Here is a 19,587-nt window from a genome sequence, read left to right as displayed (position 1 = left end):
GACGCGGATGTTGGATTTTCGTAGGGCAAACTTTAATAAACTCAGAGACATGATGAGTGTCATACCATGGACGAGAATGCTGGAAGGGAAGGGAGCATGTGAAGGGTGGGCACTACTCAAACAAGAGCTATTGCATGCTCAATCAATGACTATTCCAGAAATACGAAAACACTGCAGGAGCTCTAAGAAGCCTATTTGGATGAACAGAGAACTTCAAGAGGAACTAAGAAAGAAAAGGAAAATGTTCAGGAAATGGAGGGAAGGACAGAGCTCTAAAGAAGAGTACCTACAGGTTACTAGGCACTGTAGATCAATCATCAGAAAGGCCAAAGCTGAGAGTGAGCTAAGATTGGCCAGGGAAGCCCATTGTAACAAGAAAAGATTTTTCAGTTACGTGAGGAGCAAACGTAAAGTAAAGGAGGCAATAGGCCCGCTGTTGGGTGCGGATGGACAAACTCTAACGAAAGATGCAGAGAAAGCAGAAAGGCTTAGTGCCTATTTTACATCTGTTTTTTCCCACAGGTCTAAGTGTTTAGGCACATCTAGAGATGGCTGTAGCCAAAGGATAGTGTCTGGGTGGCAGGTTAACATGGATAGAGAGGTGGTCGAGAGGCATTTAGCTGCACTGGATGAGTTCAAATCCCCTGGTCCAGATGAAATGCACCCGAGAGTACTCAAAGAACTTTCCAGAGAACTTGCACAGCCCTTGTCCATCATCTTCGGAACCTCTTTAAGGACTGGAGATGTCCCGGAGGACTGGAAAAGAGCAAACGTTATTCCAATCTTCAAAAAAGGGAGGAAGGATGACCCGGGAAACTACAGACCAGTGAGTCTGACCTCTGTTGTGGGGAAGATAATGGAGCAGATATTAAAGGGAGCGATCTGCAAACATCTGGAGGACAATTTGGTGATCCAAGGAAGTCAGCATGGATTTGTCTCCAACAGGTCCTGCCAGACCAACCTAGTTTCCTTTTTTGACCAAGTAACAGGTTTGCTGGATCGGGGAAATTTGGTTGATGTCATTTACTTGGATTTTAGTAAAGCTTTTGACAAGGTTCCCCATGATGTTCTGATGGATAAGTTGAAGGACTGCAATCTGGATTTTCAGATCGTTAGGTGGATAGGGAATTGGTTAGAGAACCGCACTCAAAGAGTTGTTGTCAATGGTGTTTCATCAGACTGGAGAGAGGTGAGTAGCGGGGTACCTCAGGGCTCGGTGCTCGGCCCGGTACTTTTTAACATATTTATTAATGATCTAGATGAGGGGGTGGAGGGACTACTCATCAAGTTTGCAGATGACACCAAATTGGGAGGACTGGCAAATACTCCGGAAGATAGAGACAGAGTTCAACGAGATCTGAACACAATGGAAAAATGGGCAAATGAGAACAAGATGCAATTTAATAAAGATAAGTGTAAAGTTCTGCATCTGGGTCAGAAAAATGAAAAGCATGCCTACTGGATGGGGGATACGCTTCTAGGTAGCACTGTGTGTGAACGAGACCTTGGGGTACTTGTGGATTGTAAACTAAACATGAGCAGGCAGTGTGATGCAGCGGTAAAAAAGGCAAATGCCATTTTGGGCTGTATCAACAGAGGCATCACATCAAAATCACAAGATGTCATAGTCCCATTGTATACGGCACTGGTCAGACCACACCTGGAGTACTGTGTGCAGTTCTGGAGGCCTCACTTCAAGAAGGACATCGATAAAATTGAAAGGGTACAGAGGAGAGCGACAAAGATGATCTGGGGCCAAGGGACCAAGCCCTATGAAGATAGGTTGAGGGACTTGGGAATGTTCAGCCTGGAGAAAAGGAGGTTGAGAGGGGACATGATAGCCCTCTTTAAGTATTTGAAAGGTTGTCACTTGGAGGAGGGCAGGATGCTGTTTCTGCTGGCTGCAGAGGAGAGGACACGCAGTAATGGGTTTAAACTTCAAGTACAACGATATAGGCTAGATATCAGGAAAAAGTTTTTCTCAGTCAGAGTCGTTCAGCAGTGGAATAGGCTGCCTAAGGAGGTGGTGAGTGCCCCCTCACTGGAAGTCTTCAAGCAAAGGTTGGATACACACTTTTCTTGGATGCTTTAGGATGCTTTGGGCTGATCCTGCGTTGAGCAGGGGGTTGGACTAGATGGCCTGTATGGCCCCTTCCAACTCTATGATTCTATGATTCTATGATAAACAGCCCCTTTCCCTTTAAGAAAGGTTTAAAAAAAAAAAAAAACAGACCCATAGCAACGAATCTAGGTAGATTCGTTGCAACGGAGAGACCCATCCAGCTGCCTAATGTGAGCTGTCGTTTGATTGTATGATCGTTGGCACGCTGCCCCGAGTGATAAAAAAAAAATCCCCCCCCCTCTCACGGGCCCGATTTTCGGCTGAATTAATGTGTAAAAAATAAAGGGACTTTATTTCAGCAAACGGGCTTTTATGTGGTTTGTGCTTAGTGATTAAAGGTGAAGGACTGAAGCCAGGGAAGCCTCTAAACAGAAAGAGGCTCGCTGGTGCGTTTATCCCCGCTCGCTCGGAGAAAAAAAAATGGCGATCGCTTCGCCGGAAGTTTGGAGGACAGGCTCAGGAAGAGGGACTTTGAAGAACCCGCAACAATGGTAACGCACAGGTCTTTAGCGCTATTGTTGCAGATTGGTTGCAGGAGTGTATCGCTATCCGGAGGGTGAATCCACTTTTCTGGATTCCCCTGAAAGCGCTACAACGAAGCGCTTTTTGCGGGTCGGTTTCAGGATTGTTGCAGATTGTCTACGACGTCGTGGGTTATGGCAAATTAGTAGCGTTTCCAATTAGCAACCATTGTGCTATTTTGAAGCCGTGCGAAATGGCCCTTGGTGTATGCAGGAGAGAGTCGGTATACAAAGTCAGCTTATAAATACACTTGTAAACATGCCCATGTATAGTTTCAAAGCCATGACTTCTGTAGTGGTAAAACAACAAAATCTTGCCCACACCCCATTACAAAGTGGTGTAATTTCTCTTCCTGCCTCATCTTGGCTTTCCTTCTCCTTTCCTTCTCGGTGGTGTGTCTGCTAGAAATTCTTTCAAGGAGTTCTTCTTGTATATGACCCCCAAAGTGTTAGCTCAGGATTAGCACGTCCTGGCTTTCATTGATCAATTTGGGCATTAAGTAATCTGGGGTCAGCTGACCTTTCGGGGACCCCAATGACCCCAATCAGTCCTGGAGCACTAGAGAAGGACTGGGGCTAATTTCCGCCATCTGAGTTAGGCTGACTAGAGAAGAGTGCAGTAGGTGAACCTTTTGACCCTGGAAGGATTAATGCTTCGGCTACAGGGCTGCTTTCTCTAGAATCCTTCAAGAGACGGCGAAATAAATATTTATCCATTCATTTCTGTCCTCCCTCTCCTAAAACAGCGTAATGTTAGCTCACAGTAATTATTATTTTTAAAATTAATTATCACAAGAGCCAGCTTGGTGCAGTGGTTAAGTGTAAAAAGGTCAAGGTACCCCCTGTGCAAGCACCGGGTCATGTCTGACCCTTGGGGTGACGCCCTCTTGTGTTTTCATGGCAGACTCAATACGGGGTGGTTTGCCAGTGCCTTCCCCAGTCATTACCGTTTACCCCCCAGCAAGCTGGGTACTCATTTTACCGACCTCGGAAGGATGGAAGGCTGAGTCAACCTTGAGCCGGCTGCTGGGACTGAACTCCCAGCCTCATAGGCAGGGCTTTCAGACTGCATGTTTGCTGCCTTACCACTCTGCGCCACAAGAGGCTCAGGTGGTTAAGTGAGGTGACCTCTAATCTGGAGAGACGGATTTGATTCCCTGCTCCTCCACAAGCAGCCGACTGGGTGAACTTGGGCCAGTCACAGTTCCATCAGGGCTGTTCTCACAGAACAGTCCTGTCAGAGCTCTCTCAGCCTCACCTACCTCACAGGGTGCCTGTTTTGCGGAGAGGATAGGGAGGCCATTGTAAGCCTGTTTGAGACTTGGGTAGTGAAAAGTGTTATGAAAACCGACTCTTTTTCTTCTTCTAAAAAAACACACACCTATAAACTCATAAGAACACCAGACCAACCAGTAAAAGGCAGGGATAAAAGACCTGCACAGGGGACGAAGTAACTGCATGTAAGATTTGCGTTTAATCTGGAACCTTCAGCCTAATAGAATTAGAAAATAAAGCCACTTTAAACCGCTCCCAATTACCGCATATCTTTCATCTGGGTCCAGAATATTTCCTGGAATCAAATTGTCGGTCCCTTTCATGGGACACCATGATGGCCTTCCGCTGCCTCCTTTTCAGATGAACCCTTGCAGCTTTTCCTGAGCTGCATTTCCAAGCAGTCAAACAAGCAGGCCCGGATGGTGGATCTGCACGCTTGTCGGTCACCCTGCACTGCAGGCCCCAAGTTCTTCTGCCAGCTGCTGGGCTTCACCTGCCTGTGGGGAAAGAAAGTCACAGGTCACAGAAAGCTAAAGGAGTCCAGCTGGAAAGCCCATTGTCCTCTGGCCTGGACAGCCCTGTGTGCTTTTGGCCAAGGGAAAGCACCTCATCTTCGGTTAGCTTCTGACATCGGAGCTTTTTGATCCACCGTGTGCCTCTCTGTGTTATTTTTTATGAGCAATCTTTTAATACCGCCTACAATTAATGTTGTTTCTTTTACTTTCAAGGTTCAGGTCCCTGGCAAGAAGGATATTGCATTACAGCTAGGAAAGCTAAAGTCAACTTCACTGGTGTTTGTTTTGCAATAGAGCAGGGGGAGAAAACAAGCAATAGACCACCAAGGCTCTTCCTTTGTTTCTGGATAGAGATATGGATTGATTAGTTGCATTTTTAATAAAAATCCTGTGTTGAAATTGGCTTAGGTGACATAAAAACAAATATGAAGAGGCCCACGCAATAAGTAGAAAAACACAATACACGGGACAGTTATTTATTTTTCTAAGTAGCACCCTGATTGCCTATAGCAGCAGTTCTCAGCCGCTCCCATGCCGCTACCCCATCTGCGGTGGTGGCGGCTGCAGCGGCAGCGGCGTGCGCACACATGCGGTCAGCATGCACATGCGTGCATGCGCACAGGCGCACACACGCACAGGGACACAATAGTCAGGCAGCGTGGAGGCAGCCATTGTAATTGCTTTCCTGCCACCACTGTCAGCCGTCACCCGCCACCCCTGCCCCACCGCCACCAGTCACCGCCGCTTGTGGTCGCTGCTTGCAGCCACCACTTTCAGCCGCAGCCGCCACCACAGCAACCAACCAGGGGACCACAGCGATGGGGCCAGGCGACCCCTAGGTTGAGAACCACTGGCCTATAGTATATTTGCCAGCAGATTGGCAGATGACCTGTCTGGCTGGGATTCCCCGCTGGAGGGGCCATAGCAGGGAAGTGGACATGAGCCTTGCTGTTGATAACAGACACATTAATCTGTATCTTTTATTTCCTCTAGGACTGCACAGGTGGGGTTATCATGTGTTAGCCCCCCAAGTCCCCTGAAATAATGGAGAAACCCCTGAAACATTTTTCAAGCTTCAAACACCAAGTGTAGACACCGTAAACAGCTGCACTTAGCTGCTGATTCACAGACAGGTATATGTTTGCAATACATAAGGGCCGTCAAGTAACAGCCATTCTCTGGCAGCTTCAGCTTTCGAGGCCAGAGAGAAGCAGTGGTGGTCTGCCATGGCCTTCTTCTGCAATCTCCCTCGGTGGTCTCCTACCAAGGTACCAGCCCTGATCCGAGATGAGAGTTCAGGCTACCCCGTGCTGCCTTCCCTCCCTCCACATTCCCTATGTGCCTTTAAAATACTTAAACTGTGGGGTACATGGAAAATGTTTAAGGTGCCCTGAAAACATATAATTATGAAACTGGGTTTCAAGCCTGAAACGTTTTGCTTAAATTCTGGAGTTGATTCTGGATCATTTTAACTGAAGGGGAATGGATAATTCAGGCTTCATTTTTCCAAAATCAAGAGCGACGAGTCATAAATTAATTTGCTGTAAAATACGATATGATTACACAGAAGTAAAGATAGCTGCTCTGCCTACAGCTGCATAACAGAGATTTACAGAGCCCCAATGACTGTGCAGTGCCAGATGTGTATTATCTCACCACATATATATGCTGAGCGGGGGGGGGGTGGGAGGGAAAGAAAGGCTGGGATGAGATATTCCTTCCCTACTGAAGAGGCATGACTGGTACCACCAGTTTGCACTGACATAAATAACCTGTCCAGCTATCTTCCATCTCAAGCCGTGCGAGGGATTGATGGGACATGTTCCAGGTAGAAATAGAACCAGAGTCCAACAGTCTGGCATTTCACTTATGCTATTTTGCGAAATGTACCCGGTTTGGGGAAACCTGTTTGCGTTTCCATGGCTAACACAGAAGGGTGTACGTGCCTAAAGGCGCACCAAGTGTTCAGTTGTATTTTCCCTTCTGCCATGCTCGACATGGCCAGGTTGGAATAATGATGGAGGGCAAATCACGGAGGCGCCATGGCACAGTGGAAGAACATCTGCTTTGCATGCAGAAGGTCTCATGTTTAACCCCAATGTCTCCAACTGATGTGAGAGAACTCTGAGACCCTGACAGCTGCTGTCACTTGGACAGACCAGTGCTCTGACTCAGTATAACGTGAGATTCCAGTGGAGAGCTATGTCGGTCTGAAGTAGTACAACACAATTTGAGTCTGACGGCACATGAAAGCTCATGCCTCCAGTAAACCTTTGTTGGTCTTAAAGCTGCCATTGGACTCCAACGTTGTCAGTATAACACGGTTTCATATGTTCGGGTCTCTTTGTCTTGTTCGTAGCTTTGTGTGTTCATCTTTCTTTGCTGGCCTGTTCCAGATTGATAGCTCAAGATTAGGGGGAGACAGCATGAAAAAAGATGCTTTAGCCAGTGCGTACATTGAAATCATATGTGCATGGCGGGACTGTAAACTAGCCTTTGTCAATTTGGAAACCCAACAACAGCAAAAATGTATTGACACCATTCTGGTTTTCTCTTTTGACACAGGTCTGTCAAATAAGGATCTCAAAATATGTTGAGCATAGAGCCACAGTAATAACCAATATGGGAGGGTGAGCGTATAATTAAATATAATTAAGGGCCACAATCACTGATGAAGATAAGGAAAACGGGGGAGAGTTTACCTGGGAACCTGTTTTGATTGTGTGAAATTATTTTGGAGGATTAAGAATATTTACTATTACTTGGATAACTATAAGAAGAAATTAAAGAACTCTTTATTGGATTTTGAATAGCCTGGATAATTCCTATTTTTTTCACGGGACTGTGATATCACAAGCAATTGACGGTTCGGTAGGAGTCTAAGGACTGTAAACTAGCCTTCGTCAATTCGGAAACCAAACAACAACACAAATGTTCTGACACCATTCTGGTTTTCTCTCCCACAAAAATGATGCTTGTGTGTTTCCTTTTCACGCTTACACACAGCAGAAGGGTGGAAAGTACTTTCAGTCATGATGTGTAGGGCTGTCTGGGAGATCTCTCGCTATTACAGCTGGTCTACAGATGACCAAGGTCAGTTCCCATGGAGAAAATTACTGCTTGGGAGGGTGGACTCCATAGTATTATACTCCATTGAGGTCCCTCCCCTCCCCCAGAACCACACTGTAGGAATTCCCCAAACGTTGACTCTCTTCCCCCTATTTTTGCTCCCACTGGAGTGAGCCAGCTGGCCACCGTCAGGGCTAAAGCCTAAATTATTTGTGCAAACCGAAATGTGCCTCCCATGTCCATCTAACCCATTCATGCACACAGCAGTGCAATTGAAGGGCTGAAAGAACACTTTGGCATCCCCTGTTGTGGTTTGTCCCCTTTCAGTCTCTCCCTCCAGGCACTTCCCCCAACTTGACTCACCTCTGGCGTTACTATTATAACAAACAAATAAGTAAGAGTTGAAAAGAGGGAACGCTGGAGGGACTAATCAGCAGTTGAGAGAGAGAACGAAGAGGGCCTGGATGCCTGGAATCTACTGAACGCCACTAATTGATGCTTGCCTCAAGTCTAGAGTTACCAGACCCCTGAGGGAGGTGAGGATCCCTTGCTGATGTGACCCAGAGGTTGTTGAGGGTGATGCTCTGGTATTTGGGCAAAAACTCTATGGTAGAAGCCAAATACCAGTGATGCTTCAATGTGTTGGATGTGATGATGTCACTTCTGGGTCATGTGGGCAGTGACATCATCACTGTGTAGTGGATGGATCTCCCTGCTGCACCACGTACGTTCACTTTCCTCCACCAGTTGCCAGGCAACCGTACTCAAGTCAGGAAAGGTACCACCAAGACTAAAAGGCAGCCTGCATGGTTAAAGACCCAGGTCAAGGAAGCCATAAGCAAAAAAAGTGGAAAGTTTGTAATTCATCTTTGCATGGGAAGTATTTTCCTCAAAAAATCTATGGTGTTGTGCACATAACTAGGAGCATTAATGGCACATGACCTTCAAACAGGGTCCATGTATCACAATACCCCTACAACGAGAATGCCTGTGTCTGAGACAATGGGGATTGCCAAGTTTGTGTATTTTTGGTAGAAGGTAAACAGTACTTGGTCAAGGTTCTTGTGGTGTGTGTGAAAGGCCTAAGGGCATTTCCTTGATTAGTTATTTTTTTGGATTCCTGGGTACAACTGAGTAGAGTTATTTGCAAACTCCAGCATTTGTAAGTTGTCTTTGAGCCTCCTGGATGATTTATCCATGATGACAACAGCTCCACCTTTATCAACTCCCTTACTTAGAACATTTTGATTGTTCCTGAGACCATCTATGGACTTCCTTTCAGCATGGCTGAGATTCTGTTGTATGTAATGGTGTCTGGTGATCACCTCAGTTGGGTTGTCAATGGCAGAAGCATTCGATGTAGAAATACAGTGTGGAAGAGAGACACCTGGGCTAAGCTTAGGTTTAACGAGCATGAAATCGTGTATCCTCAATCCCTTGGCTCAAAAGATCCACAAAATGCTATGCAGAAAACATGGATTCTTTTGAAGGCAGGGAGGCAGGGAGAGAAAGAAAGAAAGAAAGAAAGAAAGAAAGAAAGAAAGAAAGAAAGAAAGAAAGAAAGAAAGAAAGAAAGAAAGAAAGAAAGAAAGAAAGAAAGAAAGAAAGAAAGAAGGCATCAAATTCATCTTCAGGCTAGGAGTTCCATGCATCGAGACTGAGAGGGAATCTTCTTTTGGAATATATACTGTAGCTTCCCCTATTTTACCAGTTCTGCTGATACAGTACTTGGAACCAAAATATGTGCACAGTTTCTTGAATTATGGTTAAACATTTTTAACGTGCAGTTCTTAGAGTCCCAAGGAGTTTAACATTCTTTACCCTCTCTTTTCTGCTGCAACTGGCTGTTCTTCCAGAGTTCCTGTCCCTTCTTTGCCACAATCCTGTTTCAAAAGAAGTTTAATTGCTACGTCTTTTTCTTTTGCCAACTGTGCATACCTGAGTGCCTTTCTGTATTAACCTCCAAGATTAAGTCCGCGGTGATTGTGTGTTTTTCACGTGGAAATGCTGGGGAGTTTCTAAGAGCTCTTTTGGCTGAAAGTTGAAAGGGCTTGAGATGTTATGTCCACCACCTGAGCCGAGGTCAGAAACAACTGGATTTGGAGAGGGAGGAAACAAACTAGTGAATTTTCTGAACAGTATATTTGGAAATCCATTACATGGTAGGGAGGATTCCATTGCTACTTGCTTGTCAGACAAAAGGGTGTACTTTTTATTTATTTATTTTTAAATCTACCCTTATTTGGGCAGATTGACTTGCCCCCTCCCCAAGTGACCAATGATAGGTCTGGAGTAGTGGGAAGGCCTGTAGCCTGCCAATGTTCTAGGCCAGGGGTAGTCAACCTGTGGTCCTCCAGATGTCCATGGTCTACAATTCCCACGAGCCCCTGCCAGCAAATAATGGCAGGGGCTCATGGGAGTTGTAGTCCATGGACATCTGGAGGACCACAGGTTGATTACCCATGTTCTAGGCAACGTTTGAAGGTTTCCTGCAACTGAAGTGTCTCTTCCTCCAACGGAAGAGCCACTTCAGTTGCAGGAAGACTCCCAAGGCTGGAGGCATTTGGGGAAGGAAAGTGGCCCTTGTCCAGGAGATCTATTCTCCATCATGAAGCTAGACTTCCAGCGGGGCTTTTAAGGGGGTCAGCGTCTTTGCTTTCCTTATTAAACTAAGTCAAATTGAACAGCCCCTTTTCCCCTGCCTAGGGGCTGGCTTTTTACCCAGATGAGTTGCTGCAGCTGGGCTAACCGCAAACGAGGCTGAGTATTCTTATGCCGGGACGCATCCTGGTGCAGTCTGGCTTCCCCAGTTCCCTGTAGGCTTGCAAAAGTAGGCCGTTGCCAGCTGCCGGTTAGGGTGCCCCCTCCTTGCTGAATGTCGGTCTTGTATTATTCATCTGCCCATGCGCCTGCTCTCGACGGGAACTCCACAAAAACAGCCCAGCGCTGCTACAGTGATCACAAACGGCATAAAGATATTCTTTCCAAAGGACACAATTGTTTTCCTGCTTCCAAGCCATGCCAGATCTGTGCGCTTAGATCTCAGAGCAAATTGCTGGTTGGACCTCTTTCACTTGGACGCAGAGATACATTCACTCCCCGAAGCATGCCGGTTGGCTCCACTTCTCATGGTAATTTTGGAAGGAATGATGGTCCCTTGGAAAGAGGGATTGTAAGCGTACAGTCGTGCTGCAGCTGACTGCAGGAAACAAACCTTCTCGGAAGAAGACAGGAGCGCATGGCTGTTTAATCTTCAGAAGCCATCGCTGACATGCTTCTCTTTGTTATTCCATGTCCCTGATGTGTGCATGCGTGTGCATATTTTAAGCAGGATGCATTTCTAAGCAGGATGGCATGGAAGAGTCTAAAGCGGAGTATGACTGTACAAGAGGAAAGGCAATTTCTTTACTCTCACAAGGTATGATAATGCCATGAGCTAGGAGAGAGATCTGTATAGAGGCATATCATGAAAAAACTGCTGTTTCTCAAATGCATTTTCTGGGCCATTTGAGCAGCTAGGAAGCCCACTGCTAAGAAATCACTGCATGATGGTCTCCACCTGGGTTTTCCCGGGCAGGAAAACACAAAACTGCCTTCTCCTGAGTCAGCCCATACTCAGTGGTCAATTCTGAGTGACAGATGATCCAATGAAGGAGCTGCAGCTGTGATCCAATCCTAAACTGCTAAATTGGACAGGCCTTTCTAAAACCTTAGACTGTTTAAAGAGTCAGCGTAGAAAGACTGGGAAACTTGCAATGCGATCAGAGTCGTGCTCCTCAGGACCCATCGATTGCTGTTGTTTCAGGAGGGTATAACTCTGCTTTAGGACCCCACAGCTAATGAATAAAGCATATTGTTCAGACAGGGTCTTACCTGGGTCTTACTCTTGGAAAAGTCCAAGAGTTGCCGTTTCCTGGACCCCTAAATGCTTTATCATATGGGCTGGGAATTCCTGCACTTCTCCTACGGCAGCCTATGGACTCGTTTGAAAGGCGGCTGTCAGGTCACTCAACCAGGTAGTTGAATTCCAGCAAAGAGGCGTGGCCAGGGGAACAAAGGCATTCCCTGCATGAATTTCTCATCCATCCATTCCTCAAAGCAAGGGAAAGCAGCTCTCCCCCTCCCACTCTCAATGCAGTTAGTGTACGAGGGAGTCCCTTCAGTCACAGCAATGAGCACTTCATGAGCTTTGTCCGCATGATCAGGAGATTTCTAAGAGACAGGTGCCCAGATAGGGCATGCAAAGGTCACATGGATTTAGACTTTATGCCCAGCTGAACATATTCAAGGGAGGGGCAGAACTGCCCACTGCAGTCCTGTTTTCCCCCCTCCCTTGCACTCACTGTACACATGAGTATGCAACAAGAGATAGAAGTCAGGTAAATAGAGAACAGGTATTTTTCCCAGGTAAACTTTCATGGACTTTTTCCAAAAAGAGCTTTCTTATGTTTTAGGCCTGCCTGGGCTAGCTTGATTTCATCTGAGCACTGGGGTGGGAATCCACCAAGGAAGTGCTGGGTCACGCTGCAGAGGTAGGAAATGGCTAACCACTTTTTTTTTGGGGGGGGGGGGAACCAACCCTATGGGTCTTCCATAAGTTGGCTGCAATTTGACAGCATTTTCCACCTCCCTTCCCAACCAGAATTTACTGACTGATACAGTAAATGGGCAGGTCAGGAGTTCTGTGCATTTGTATTGTATGTGAGCTGCTAATTGTTGATTTATTTGAAAGGAGGATTTTGGGTCCTTTGCAGTAAATTCTCTGCTTCCTTATCAGCAAAACGAGGTTGTAAAGTTTAAATGGTTTGATGAATATCCCCAAGGGTACATTTAAAAGAAAAGACAAAAGCGTATCACAATGCTGAAACTTCACCAAACAGTAGATTTGGGGGTGGTTGGGGGGGGGGGGGAGAAGAACGTCCAGTAAATTCTAGTCCTGACTGACTGCAGCTGACCTATTGTTCAAGCCCTCTGTTTTTGAAAGGGGAACAGAGGTTGACCAGCCCTTTCTCTTGCTGGCTAAACATTTAGCCATGTGTGGTATTCAGATAAGGTGCCTGTTTGCCCCTGATTTAGTGTGGTCTAGAAAGGCTGGATCACATGGATCCGTTTTGCAGTATTCAATCCTGTGTGTAGTCAACCTGTGGTCCTCCAGATGTCCATGGACTACAATTCCCATGAGCCCCTGCCAGCATTCGCTGGCAGGGTTCATGGGAATTGTAGTCCACGGACATCTGGAGGACCACAGGTTGACTACCCCTGATTTAGAGCTGCAGAGGCCATAGCACAAGCTTGGAGTCCCTTCTCAACTGATTTTCACTGAGGTGTGATGACCCATCCTGTGAGGGAAATGGGCTGCATATGTTCAGGCCTGCTGGGAAGCAAGTTATTTTCTTTGGAAAACAGATACAGCTGCCTCTCCAGAGAGACCTACTTGACACCTCTGTAGCTTCTCAGTTTGGAGGGCAAGAGCAGGACGCAATTTCATACTAAAGAGAAGGGTGACGTTCACTTTTCGTATATGTCTTAATGCAGAAGCAAAGGCTGTTGTTTGAAGTGAGGCCTTGTATGCGTGCTTGCAAAAAGCCTGGTGGTTGTGACAAGTGATGTTTCAGTGTGGGTGCAATAACAATTCTGGGGATTAAAGATTCAACTAAAGGAAACAGGCACTTCATCCAGGCAGGCAAAAACATAGAAAGAGGCAGGCAGCCCTGTTTCTCCTCTCAGGGTCGACCTTATTTTGTCTGCTACCTGGAAGTTAGCCCAACATATATTGGCTAACTGGAATTAGGAATGTGTTTGGAAGTCATTCTTCCTGAGCTATTTTTACAGATTGCCAAGAACTTTGCAATGGCAACCTATATGACATACAGTTGCCAACTCCAGATTGGGAATTTCCTAGAGATTTGTGGGGGATGGAGTTGATGCTAGGGCTGGTGGAGTTTGGGGACAGGGGTGTTTGCCCCTTTACCCCAGTTCCATCTTCCCAACCAGATGCAACCCCACGGAATTGCTCTTTGCCTCTTTGAGACAAAGATACCTGTCTGGTTGCCACTCTAGGCCCAACAGTTGCTTCCAGCAGCCATTTGAGATTGTGAAAAGGGAGAAGACAGTTAACCTCCTTTCCCTTGTGCATGGTCTGAGCCGGTAAAGCTGTAAACAAACATGCCTGACAACACTGAAAAGAGACCCAGTTACAAAAGCTGCATAAAACGAACATTTGAATGGCCTAAAATAATGTTCATGGAACATTTGTCAGGCTAGAAGCAAACCATAACTTTAGCTTAAGGTGACCAGATCTTAACATTGGTAAAGCGGGACACCATTGACCAGGGGGGTTCTTGATTAAAAATTTGGTCTATATGGAGCAACTAAAAGTTTCATAGTACGCAAAAATAGTATTGTGATATATATTTTTAAATTAAGTAAAATTTGCCAGGTGCCCCCAGATGTCCCTCCAAAAGTGGGACAATCTGGTCACCTTAACTTAGCTAAACAAAGCAGGGATTCTCAGCCAGGGTAAAAACAAATTATTTGGTCTGGAAATAAGGTAGGTGCAAGGTGGATTCCAAGAGGAGGGCATTCCCAATGACACGGTGACACCACTGAAAAAGCCCTGGCTCTTTCACCATTCCGGTTTCTTATTTAGTTTGACCTGTGGCCACTGCAGAGTTACTGAACAGACATAATGGAGTTTCCTGAAGTGAATGAGCTGTGGATTACATCCTAAGTATTCCTTGCAGAACATGTAAAGGGCAATGAATAAGCATGTGTGATGCATAAGGGAACACCTTCTTAAAAGAATTCCTTATTGGTTTCCCCGCGGCCCAAGACACCCACAAGCTGTTAGGCTTCGCATGCAAACCAGTGTTAGGAAGCTGTTAAAGCTGTTAAGAAATTTAATCATTGCATGACCAGGGTCAAAAATGTGCTGAATATGAGCAAGGAAGACCCATCTCCTTTGCACAAAAGTCTCCTCTCTCCAGGCTGCCTCTGCAAAATATTTGGAGCTGCTTGGCTTCAGATGTGAAAAATGGGGTGCAGATTTCTCTAAGCAGGTGGCCAACCATCTAGGGGGATTTCCCTTGTGAAGGGAGAACTCTAATTTTGTTTCTGAACAGTGCTGGTGGAGCATGTAATGCATTGTAGCTGTAATAGCCACCGCATAGGGTCAAAGGAGAAGGATGAGGGGAAATGGTCTTAATGTGTGCTCTGAAATGCAAACCAGGCCTTGAGGGCAAGGGGGGAAACTGTAAAAAGTTTTCAATGAAAAATTAACACGCTTATTAACTTTGCAAGGGGAAATCGTGGTGGGGGTCTCGAAAGATGGTTGAGACATTCTCTCATTTCCAGCTAGTAAGGATGACGTGTGCCTGTGGTCATTTCCAGAAATTAGGCGCAATAACATTAATTAGGAGTGAAGCTAGGAGTCTAATGGTTAGTTTACGCAGCACGACAAATAAACGCTTTGTGTTTCGGTTGCAAACTCCCGGGAGTCTTGCAGTCGGAAGGAAATGACACACGTTATGGTCTTGTATGCCCATGATACAATGGTTACAGCAATACATGGGTGGGTCTAGCACAGGGGTAGTCAAACTGCGGCCCTCCAGATGTCCATGGACTACAATTCCCAGAAGCCCCTGCCAGCATTCGCTGGCAGGGGCTTCTGGGAATTGTAGTCCATAGACATCTGGAGGGCCGCAGTTTGACTACCCTGCAGGTGCCTGGATGCCAGACCTCCTGGGAACTCAGAAGTTTCTTGCCTTAAGCTCTGTGGTGGAATATTTTTTCCAACACATCATGCTTTTAATGGGCCCACCAAATGGCTCCAAATGACTCATAACAAAACAAGAATCCCCAGTGGGAGAGGGGAATAGCTTGGTTTCTCCTGCCACAGAGAACCCTGGTGAAAATTGTAGTGCCAGAACGACTGGTGGTTTTGCTAGAGAGGCTGTTGATGTTCTTCAAAGGCCACTACAGCATGGTGTAGCGGTTAAGGATGGCGGCGAGCCGGGCTTGATTTCCCGCTCCCCCACATGCAGCCAGTTGGCTGACCTTGAGCTCACCACAGCACTGATAGAGCAGTAATATCCGGGCTTTCTCAGCCTCACCTACCTCACGAGGTGGGAAAAGGAATGAAGAAGAGTCGGTTCTTATGTGCTGCTTTTCTCTACCAGAAGGAGTCTCAAAGCAGCTTACAGTCGCCTTCAAAGCTGTTCTGACTGAGCAGTAATATCAGGGCTCTCTCAGGCTCACCTCCCTCACAGGGTGTCTGTTGTGGAGAGAGGAAAGGGAAGGGGACTGTAAGCCACTCTGAGACTCCTTTGGGTAGAGAAAAGCAGCATATAAGAACCAACTCTTCATTTTCAAAGCCGTTCTGACTGAGTAGCAATACCAGGGGTCTCTCAGCCCCACCTCCCTCGCAGGGTGTCTGTTGTGGGAAAATTATAGGGAAGGTGATTGTAAGTCGCTCAGAGACTCTTCCGGCAGTGAAAAGTGGGACATAAATACCAACTCTTCTTCCTAAGCACAGGTCAAATAATGGGCTTCCATTTAGAACGGCAAATGAGCCCAGAAAAGAAATAACCTGTCCTCTGAAGAGAGACTTAATGGCGTGGATTTTATTGACCAGCTGACGTCATTTCCCCTCCATGCCATGAAAAGCTTCAACCGGCCTTTCTACACCTTAACCTTCTATTGAGAGGGCAGGAGATTTTCCTCCAGGCCTGCTGGCAACCCCACTCCCATCCCACATCCCTCCATCCTCCCCCCTTGCACATCTGCCTGCCTACCTCCTGCAGAAGGTCTCCAGCTGTTTGTTGTTTTTAATTGGCCCAGCATCTCGTGCCTTCCATGTAAGTCTAAGGAAAACCCAGCAGCTGAAGCGTTTCCTGGCAGGGACTTAGGCAGGGGGAATGTTTCACCTATTAAGCTGCTGTGAGTGAACTACTGTTAAAGAGACAAAGCCCAGAGGGGCAGAGTGGGCGGGGGAGCAACTCCGTGTTCAAATGGAACACCTTATAGCAGGGGTAGTCAACCTGTACTCCTCCAGATGTTCATGGGCTACAATTCCCATGAGCCCCTGCCAGCATTCGCTGGCAGGGGCTCATGGGAATTGTAGTCCATGAATATCTGGAGGACCACAGGTTGACTACCCCTGCCTTATAGTGTTAGAGAACCCACTTCTGCGAAGAGCTTTTTTGCTAGCCAGAACGAACATCACTGTTCCTTCTAATCTCACAAAAGGCAGGTTTAATACGTTCTCTGTTTCCCAAAGGCTGAGGCTGCATGGGTGCCCTACTCCAGGCACACCGGAGCATTTAACCTTAGATTGAATCATTGAATGAGAAGGATCCTGCTAAGAGGCGTGCCATTGCACTGGTTCTAGCCTGGGTTTTAGATCTTAGCTTGGAACGGAACACTGCTGTGAATGTTTGCAACCATCCGCGACTATTTGCAATCGTTTTGTCTGGCAAACTTTGTTTTGCGCCGTGACGGGACGTATTTTTGCTTTACTCTTTTTGCCAGGCCAGTGAAGGCTCTGCATTTGTATTGGTTCCACGTCCTTTGCCACCACGCAACAAAGCTCGAGCACAGGACTCCTGTTCCCTCTCGCCCGCATCTTCTTTCCCAGGGAGGCACCAAGAGCAAATTGCTGGCCCAAACAGAAACCCCCTTCTGCTGTGCTGGCCTGGGTTCTCTCCAGAGCTGTCAGGCCGGGTGAAATTTCAAAACAACATCCTCTCTCCTTCCCTTTGATGCCCCGTAATCTTTGTGCAATTTTCCCTGCAGAGGGGCTTTGGTTGGCTTCTCTCCCCACCCCCAGGCTTAAGGGACTTCAATTTGGGTCTCCCTGGGGATTCTGCAAGTGGTTGTTTAAACTTTCCTGCCCCAGTTCACCAACTCCTTTGTTGTGGCCACTAATGACTGGAGGCGGTCATTGCTTGACCTGTGTGGCTTTTTCGGGGAGGGAGGGGGCTGCTGTTTTTCAAAGCATGCCCCCCCTGGCCTGATGTCTGTGGGAACATCCAGCTGTTCTTCTAGGTGGAGACCAGGCCTTGAAGCTATCCAGGTGACCGGATTGCTCACCTGGGCATCGATGCTCAAATTATTCCTTGAATGGAATTAGTGAGAGGAAGCCCATAAACCTCAAGCAGAAGATTTACTTTGCACTGAGAACATAGGCAGAGATGTCAGCTGGAGGGCGGCAACGCTGGTCCTAGGAAATGAGACCCTCATGGTCAGGAAATTGGGGGGGGGGGAGAAGGCAGAAGGCAGGCATGTGAGGGGCCAGGAGGAGGCATTAACCACAGCTTGCCCCCCCCCCCGCAACATTTCCCTTCCATGTGAACTTCAGGGTCAAAGGAGATATTCTTTTTTAAAAATGACTTTGGTCCAGGAAATGCACTTTCCCCGCAGCTGCCCTGCAACTGCAGGGGACAGATTTTTAGGCAACCACCGGGTCCCAATTTGGCGCAAAAATGGTCCCAAAAATGGCCTCTTGCTCCCCCCCCAGACTGTTTTCCAAAGCTGAAACAAAACTGAAACAACTGCACCATGAGTCAGTTCCATAAATGTGTGCATTTATTTAGAATATACAATGAACCAGCACTGACACTGTCAGAGGTAGCATGGTATAATGGTTAAGAGCAGCGGCCTCTAACCTGGAGAATAGGTTTGAGTCCCCACTCCTCCACATGCAGCCTGGGTTCCCTTGGAGCAGTTCAGTGCAGTTCTCGCAGAGCTCTCTCAGCTCCACCTGCGTCACACAGTGTCTGTTGTGGGGAGAGGAAGGAAAAGGTGTTTGCAACGCACTTTGGGACTCCTTCGGGCAGTGAAAAGTGGGGTATAAGTAACCCTCCAGCTCTCCTGTCCCTTATGCTCCCATCTCCTGTGTGGAGGACACCTTTCTGGGTCAAGATCATTCAGCCACAAAGCCCCTCTTCTGGTAGATCCTCACTTCTTGCGGCCTGCAGATCTCCTGGAATTGCCCAGAGACCAGTTCCCCAGCAGAAAAGGGCTGCTTTGCAGGAAATGGACTCTATGACAGAGGAGCCCAACAAACTTTTAACGAGGGCCAGAACTAAGGCACTTTGTTCAGCTGGGCCATGTGTGCCATAAAGTCTCATGCCAGGCACCTGAAATACAAATGATGAAGGACAGCAGCTGCCAAGCTCCCAGGCCTCACTGCAAGGCCCCATGGATGGGGTGGGGTGGGTGTGCAAAGGAAAACCCACAGGGGCAGACTAGAGAGCCAGTGGTGCAGTGCTGGACAGATGCCCCTGTGCTCCCTGGAGGGGAAAGTGAGCCCTTCCCTAGCCCACCCATGCTGTGAGCCCAGGGTCTAGGGAAATCTGCTGGGTGTTTCAAGCTGCTCCCTTAGAAGGGGACTGTGAAGTATAAAAGGGGTGCAGGTGTGGCTAGGCCAATAAACTGGGGAGACCATGTGGCAGTGGCCACCTCCGGCCAAGGCTGCCCGGTAATCCATGGTGGGATAAAGCTGTGAAGTGTCTGCTGGCAAAGCGGGTCGGGCATGTAACAGAGGCCCCTACCCCCTAGATCGGGATAGTCAAACTGCGGCCCTCCAGATGTCCATGGACTACAATTCCCATGAGCCCCTGCCAGCAGGGGCTCATGGGAATTGTAGTCCATGGACATCTGGCGGGCCGCAGTTTGACTACCCCGACCTCGGGCCACCGCCCGATCTCCGCATCCTGGAGCAGCAGCAGAAGCAATCCCGGCGCTGCACGGCAAGTGAGAAGCCCCCGCGGGCGACCTCACCTCGGGACCCAGAGCCGGGCCGAGGATGCCGGAGCACCGCCCCGCCCCGGAAACCCGCCGGGTGTCTCCGAGCCACTCCCACCCTCCCTGCCTAACCTACCTCGCAGGGCTGTTGTGGGGACACGGCGCAATCCCCGCCCCACCAGGGCGCCACCTGGAGCGAGCGCGCCCGTTCTTTCCTTTCCAGCCTGCAAAGCGCTTGGCTTTCGCGCCCGGTCTCCGGTTCAGCTCGGCCGCGGCACGCCGGGGAGCGGACGGGCACAACAGCGTTGCTAGGTGGGTCGCAGCCAGCCCTGGGCTCCGG

General features: G+C 47.8%; 1 protein-coding gene and 1 long non-coding RNA gene across 4 annotated transcripts in view; one reads left to right on the top strand and one right to left on the bottom strand.

Annotated features, from left to right (window-relative positions):
- The window catches only part of JCAD (junctional cadherin 5 associated), a 61,351-nt gene that overhangs the window by 10,548 nt on the left and 31,216 nt on the right, over positions 1–19,587 (top strand). Inside the window, exon 1 of one of the 2 annotated variants that reach the window (XM_077302634.1) lies at positions 19,405–19,559. The exons of the other annotated variant lie outside the window; for it this stretch is intronic. The gene's annotated coding sequence lies outside the window, so the exon portion shown is untranslated. Of the gene's footprint in view, positions 1–19,404; positions 19,560–19,587 lie in introns of those variants that run through there. 2 annotated transcript variants of the gene reach the window in all.
- Positions 2,750–19,534, bottom strand: LOC143820169 (uncharacterized). Of its 2 annotated transcripts, XR_013225264.1 has the most exons (4): positions 19,384–19,534; positions 18,167–18,277; positions 15,618–15,774; positions 2,750–4,415 (listed from the first exon to the last, which is right to left on the bottom strand). It is a non-coding gene; the product is annotated as an uncharacterized LOC143820169 (long non-coding RNA). The 2 variants fall into 2 exon arrangements; XR_013225265.1 differs by lacking the exon at positions 15,618–15,774.

This window comes from Paroedura picta, chromosome 11 (assembly GCF_049243985.1).
Source record: "Paroedura picta isolate Pp20150507F chromosome 11, Ppicta_v3.0, whole genome shotgun sequence".
In the NCBI taxonomy this organism is placed as follows: Eukaryota; Metazoa; Chordata; class Lepidosauria; order Squamata; family Gekkonidae; genus Paroedura; species Paroedura picta.
This window is presented reverse-complemented; position numbering and strand designations above follow the sequence as displayed.